This window comes from Taurulus bubalis (assembly GCF_910589615.1).
Source record: "Taurulus bubalis genome assembly, chromosome: 2".
Classification (NCBI taxonomy): domain Eukaryota; kingdom Metazoa; phylum Chordata; class Actinopteri; order Perciformes; family Cottidae; genus Taurulus; species Taurulus bubalis.
Window position 1 is genome coordinate 16,834,635 of NC_136590.1, and position 7,700 is coordinate 16,842,334.

The window sequence follows — 7,700 nt, forward strand, 5'->3', positions numbered from 1 at the left end:
CAGTGGCTCATCTGATCTCGACTCCCATTTTGGTGCTGGAATGTGTCCAACATGAGCAACTACACTTTTTTGACATGCATTTTAAGCAGCTATAGAGCTACAAAATTATTCGATTGAATTTGTGAAACTTTATACGTGTTTTATTTTTATTGGACTCTTGTATTTTATATCTTATCATTTTGTGAACATTTTTGAAGCATAAACAACAACAATCTTGTTTTTTGTTGTTGTTTTTGTTAAATTGCACAGCTTGAAAGTACCTCCTAAAACTTTCAAAGAAGGGAATTTAAACCGCATGTATTCTGTCCCAACAAGCAGTGAAGCAAAATTGCTTCTCTGTACGACTTCCAGGTCATGTTGGCGTCAGATCTGGGTTACATCCCAGAATAGAGATTCTAGGTTGATCGCAATCGCTCCCTCATCATTTGTTCTTGTGGGGATGTTTCTTAGCCGTCGTAGGCAAACTTGAATCAGCATTTCTCTCCGTATGTGCAATACTATAGACGTAGACCTCACATCCTGTTTGTTTTGTTCTCGACAGATTTCATAGAGCACCAGCTACGAGTATAGTCAAAGAAATGTCACTCTACAGGTTAAAAAAATAAATATAAAAACCCTGCTATAATCTGATGTCAGATAATCAACCGCCTCCGTCGGCTATTTTTAATAATGTTAAATGTGTTTTTTGTCACTTTTGAAATGTATTCCAAGCTGTCGTTTTCAGAGGGGCTCCTGCCTTTCACAGAGTAAATATCTAAACATAAAAATGAAATGCCTACGCAACTTCTCTTCTCCCAGCGTGCATTTAGCGCCTCGGGGGTGTCGTCGGGCGTCTGCGTTGACAACATTTTTCTATGGCGTCTCCTGTTATCTGTCACTCTGCTTGCTTCTGAGTTTCAACTCGTTTTGGTGTCAAACCGTGAGGTGCAACATATTTCCACAATGTGAAAGGGCTCAAGGAACTTTTGTGCCCCTCCTCAGTTTGCAACTCCAGTAGGAAACCCCTCGTTGAGGGTTGTAGCAATTTCCAAAACCAATCCCTTTCCCATGAGCAGTTTCATCGGATATTCTCTGAAGAGGGATGATATTATGCTGATCCCCTTTTCACGTGCTATGGAATAGATGAGAGGATTTGGTCTGGCACCACAGCATGAACAGTCTGTTTTAAGGTTCTCATCCCAAATAATACCTGAAGTAGCCAGAAGGTCCACCCCATATCACTTCTGTTTGGATGGAGTGGAGTATGTTGTACCCGAAGAGCCTTGTGGTTACCGTGAGTCAAATTGTCCTTTTTAGCGCACTGCATATAACGCTTAAGACCGGTCCCATCGTCGTACGTCAGACTGGGGTCCTGCTGCCTTTTCCACCTCCAGTTAACGATGAATGGAAAGAGACGGAAACAACAGCAGAGTGTAAAGCGTCTGTTATTTCCTCCAGCTGTTTTTTTTATCTTACCTTTTCTGTTCGCTGGCCTCGGGAGCTAACGATGCACCTTAGCGCAGACACTTGTTGACTCGGCTCGCTTAAAGCTGGGAATTTCACTCCAGTGTGTCACAAGCAATTCCACCTCAGCTATGTTTGCATTTTTTATTTTATTTTTTTCCTTCTCCTAAGCAACAGTTTAAGCCCACTGGCACAGCCTGCCAGTTAAAGACTAAAGGGAAACTTGTTAAGATTCACAACAAATACAGCCCCCACATTTTTAAAGATGTGTCTAGAATACATTAATGCATTGTTTTGACCCCACCCCCTAAAAACCTTAAGTCAAAGTGCATTTAGTAGCTTTTTGTGGAGCTTCCCTCGTGTCTTCCTCGGTGGAGGGAGTTTGCTTCTTTCTTCATTCACTTGTCAGTTTTAGTATTCTAGTGTTTTCCACGGTCGGGAACAATGCAAACGGGAAACCGTGAACCATCACTGTCCTGCAATCATTAGAATGTATGCGCATTTTTACTTGCACATGTAATACTTTCTTTTTTTAAATGCTTTTATGGTACACGGGTGGAACTGACTTGCATTTGAAGCTGGTTATAAAAGCCATAACAGGCCGGGAATATTTATTTTATACTTACATGACAACCAATACCGCTCCATAGATCTATTCTCTCCTTTAAGAACTCAAATTCCCAGAAGGCATTGCAGTCAAATAAGTCTTTCCCACAAGAACATCCATAGTGCTTTCTGTTCCTGAAGTCTGTTTTTCAAAATGTTTTTCTAGGTGTCTCTGTATTTAATCATGACATGGATTTGTTGATGATTATTGACACCCGCAATTTATTAGGTAGATTCTTTTGTTTTCAATCATGTTTTTAAACTGTTGAATAAAATTTAGTGTGAAAAAAAGCATTGTCTTGTAATAATTCTCCTTAGTCCTGCTTCCTCCTGATTAAAGGAGCCTGGAATAAGTTCAAATGAGTCATAAAGGGCCATACATTTGGATTCAATTAGTGGATTTTATTGTTGAGCAAATCTGCATGCAAGAAAAATATATTTATCTTCACCACAAGATGGCGCTCTGCTCTTGCGTAAGTGAACTGAGTGGTAGGAGGGAAGGCATCGTGATGGAACACACACGCTTTGTTTGTTTGAACCTAGAACATATTCCTTCTTGAAAACAGCTTTTTTTCTCTCACAAATATTTGTAGCTGCAGGTCAAGGCTTATAAAGTGAATTATACCACATGTGCTGAGAAAACTGCTCCTATAGTTCCTAAAATGCTTTTTGACCATGTATCGGCAGTCAACGCTGGTTTTAAGGGGATTCTAAATGGGTTGGAAGCTGTGGGTTGCATGTGTTACTCATAAGCAGAAGTCAACAACCCCTCAATGTTCACATTAGTTTTATTCTGTTATCTGAGGCTTTCTCTTGAAGTTTCTGTAGGTGGCGCTCTTGCCACCTAGAGAATTACAACTTCTGCTGAACTGTGGTAATCATCCATGGTTACGGTCACAACCAAGTTTTCCTTCTGTTTATAATACACATACTAAAACTGTTAAATCCATCATTTCGGTCAGAAAGGCAGGAAAAGGCCTGCGGACATCAGTTTAGCGTTTGGAGCAGAGCATGGATCCACTGTGCTCCGGTTTACTCAGTAGTTTGTCGTAGGAAATAGTTCTTCATACTGTAAAAATACTGCCCACTGTCACTAATACCATCTTCTCAGTACATGAACTTTGCAAGCAGTGCTACCGTGTCTCTTTCTCGCTCCGAGTCTCTGCAAACACAGGGTCTCCGGAGGGTTGTGGCACACCGGGCCTGGAAAAAGCCCCTATTGACGGTGGAATTTCACAGGGAGAGCTGTGTTTGTGGTCAGTAGCCCAGTCAGCCTTATTCTAAACTCTGTTCCCCCCACCGACAGACCGAGGATGACCCTGACGCCACAGCAGGGTTTGGACATTACGTTGTCCCAGGTTAGTAATTTGATCTCAGTCAATCGGTTTTCTAAAACTCCCTCATCACAATGTGTGTATCCAATTTTCTTTCCTCTGGCACTTTTCTGTGTGCAGCAAAACCACCAGGGTGGACACATAACGTTTTACACAAATGTTTTACACTGAACTGCACATTTGACTGCAATTTTAGGAGATTTTATTAAAATGGAGTTCTCAAATGCTCCAACTGGTACAGTGAGGCCAAGATTTAGCCTACCAAAAAAGACGATGCACACCGGGATCACGGAGCATGTACTCCAAACAAAAAAGTATGGTGTCAGTACGGTGGAAAGTTTGCACCACAGGAAGTGGTGAAAAATAAAAACTGGAAAGCTGGACTCAGCTAATCTCTTCCTTACCCCCGCTGGACACAAACTCCATGTTCCCCTTCAAAGTTGGAAATTCCCAATTTCTAGGCTGTAAATAAGACTTCTGTGGGTTACACTTCCACTGCCCGTTAGCTTACTGAGCAAAGGCTAAGCTGAAGCTAATTTACAGTAGGAATGTTTGCTAGTAAAATAAAATGTGTAAGAAAGCCACACAGAAAGTGAGTTCTACTGAGCAATAACATCTTCAGTCTTTTATGAAGATGTTTGCAACTAATATTTGCATTTTAATATTAGCAATGGGGGGGGGAGATAATGCCAGCATAAAATATTCGTACTCTTATATGTCGTATTAGCTTGTTGTTTACGATGGTATTGTGGTGGTACCGTTTAAAAAATAAAATAAATTTGACACACTTTTTGAAGGCTGTATTGGTTCAAGTACACTTCTCAGAGAAGAAGAAGAAAAAGGCAAACGGAACTAAAGGGTCTCAGTTCTGGGGAACCCTCTCTATCATTGGTGGGCAGACCCGGGTCCCCAGATGTGAGATCTGCAGTTGGACACTCTTGGACAGATTGGCAACCAAATGTGTTTTAATGGATCGTAAAAAGGTGGTAGTGCGATGTAATATTTAAAGAGCTGGCAGCAGATAGGTGCGGCTTGGAAAAACGGCCAGAGAAATCTTGACAGTCTCCAGTTCGTGAGTGCTGACTTACATTTTCCCCAGTAGTATTAGTGGAATTTCCTACTCCTATCCCAGGAAGGCACCAAAAGAACAATTAAAACAGTTTAGTGATGGAACTGTATGATTTCTGAGTGATGAAACTCTGCCACTTGTGCAACCATGTTTGAGTTTAATGGCACAGCTCAAATTTCTTTCCTGCCATCACTCACTCTTTTCCATGACCACTAAATTTTCAGCTTTTGTCAATATCCCCTCCCATTTTTCCTTCAAAGTAAACATACTGACACATTGCACATTGTGTAAAATCTAGATTTAATTTAGCAACATTGTGCCAGACCGAAGAAAAATTAATTAACTGTTGATTATTGTGTAAAACTTCAAATTACCGAATTGAGTCTTGTTTCATAGCAGCAGTAAACAGCTCAGAATTAAATATTTGTTCTGAATAGCTTGGTAATTTAACTAATTTGTCTTCCAATTTACAGCGACGGGAACAGTGTTGTGTTGGCTTGCTTCAGTGTGTACTTGATGGAAGTGAACCAACAGTAATCTCCTCCGCTGCTTTACAGGAACTGGAGGTCAATCACGAGTCATGTTTATGAGAGGAGAGTGTGTGCTTTTAGTGGGATAAATACAGAGGATTGTTATGCAAGACAGACTTTTGTCCAGAATAACAGAGGTCTCTAACTAGAATAGATGAAGCGGTAAAATCCTCTCAGCACAGTGATTGTGGTGGCTGGCGTGTGTACGTTTGTGTGTTTGCGTGCTTACGTGTGCTCGTAGAACTAGTTATTGTGGCTTTAGAGCTAATCCCCCGGATTCCTGCTCTCACCAGACTCTTATCCACTTACCCAACAATCACCTGGCGCTCTCCTAAACCTCACATAATGCTATGGTGTATGGTGTGAGTCATGTAATACCGTCTGCCGTGAACTACAACTGCGAACCTGGTCAACCCGTGGCCTGACAGACCACGTCACAGCATCCAGTGGGAGCAGAGCCGATGGAAGGTGTTACGAGACCAGGCAGGTTTCCAAGGCTTAGCATGGCGGGAAGGTGTGTGTGAGAGCGTCGGTGTGTGTTTGACGGGTTCAAGGTCCGGGGGTTAATGTGAGCCAACCTTTTATGTTGGCAACGGAAGAGGGAACAAGCTTAAAACTTAAAAAAATTCTGACTAAAGGGAGATAGGAAAATCTGAAGATTGAGTCAAAAAGATTCAGATCCACTTCACAATTCGGCTGTAGCATGAAATCCATTCATCAAACAATGTAATTTGTGTTGTTTCCCCTACAACACTTTTCAATTCTTTCAATCTTCCTACGTCTGAATTCAAGATTAAATACAGCATGTAATAACAGGTCGTTAAAGGCCTTTTTTTGTGCCTAATTTTGCAAGTTAGCAACTAGCCCTTGTCCTTAGGAATTCAGGGGCCACTTCCTCCTTTGTTTACATTTCAGGATGTTGGCCTATAGGCCTATATGCTGCCCTTTTGCCCAGATATTTGCAGGTGTTTAGTGTCCGCATTACTAAATTAAAACTGGCTAACTTGTGAGTACATCTCCTGTTTAGATTTAAAAGGTACTATGCAATATGCTCAACTCATCCAGAGCTTGAGATGCTACACTGATTTACAGTTGACGCACACACACACACACACACACACACACACACACACACACACACACACACACACACACACAAAGATTAAATCCCCCAGGGCCAAAGTAAACATCTCCTCATTTGCAATCCCTGCCCTGCGGCCAATCAGGAGTCTCCTTGGGAGGTTTTACCGTACCCAACAGTAGCTTAGGAGAATCTCCCGATGTTCTGCAGGGTATTAGATGTTGATATGAGCTCTATCAAATGCAGATTTTCCCAGACAGAGCGGAAGCGCCTGTAGGTCAGAGAAATGGTTGACTATGGAAAGAAACAGAAATGCCCTTCCATAATACGCCGCAAATGACTATGCGTTCCATTGTTTCATCGTAGTGAACAGTAGCTTATGGTGGCTAACCTTAGCTAATGTTAGCAAACATTAGGCGAGAAGTTTGATCATATAAGCTAACATTATCCACACAAAGCGGCTGGTAATGCCAGACCAGTAGCAGCAAAACCCCAAAGAGGAATTTAACTCAACATTACTCCCAGGCAAGAACAGCCTAAGAGTAGCTCTTATATTTCAATCCCTTCTCATGATGAAAAGGAAGCCACTCATTTCAGTGTGGTTTCTTTATGAAAACGTAACATTGCTATTGATCGGTCATACAGATGCAGATGATGGAAAGACTCCCGGTGTGACGCATTTGTGTGCTGGGTATGAAGCTTCAAACGGAGACTTGCGTTGGCGACCAAACAGCAATCTTTTTAGTGTAGGAATTTACCAAACCAAAATTATGACTTTCGTTTAGGTCGTACAGGTTTGATTTTTTTCTGGCAGTCCAGCTCTGTGCGTACAAAGTGTGGCAGCTCGTAACTATTTTCGCCATTCAAATTGGTGTCTGCTTTCAACCTAATTACCATGAAATAACGGAATAACCAGAAAGTTTCTTTCTGAACTGTGGACATAAAAAATTTGAAATAGGTATTTACATCATTAAATCAGCAAAAAACAACGGATTAATCTGTTTACTTTCTCTCTCTACATTTTGTGCTGTGCTCTTTAATCATTACATGATGCACACATATTTTATTGTTGTGTAATGACATGGATAAAATGTTACACAAGTAACCCTGGCCAGTGAACCAGACTGAAGTTATTTCCCCAAAGTATGCCGTATAAATCCCTTGTTTGTGACAGAAGAGGGTTACATTCTTGATTTACACACGCACACACACACGCACACACACACACACACACGCACGCACACACACACACACACACACACACGCACACACACACACACACACACACACACACACACACACACACACACACACACACACACACACACTGTGGTTAGTGATGGCCTCTGCAGCTCTGAGGAAGAATTCCTGCTCATTAAGTTTGAGTCAGCTTCTGTTTCTCAGTCACAATGTTGCACTAGAGGGCTTAGTCATATCAGTGTCAGATCAGATTATGGGAGATTGTATTACTTGATCACATCTTTAGAGGAATAGTTTGACACTTTGGAAAATGCACGTTTCTTGCGTTTTAGTTTTCTTCACAATGTACAATGTTTCCTGAAGTAGAGTCATTTTCTCATAGACTTCTATTGAATCAAACTATATTTTACAACCAGTGCAGTCGCCCCCTTGTGGCC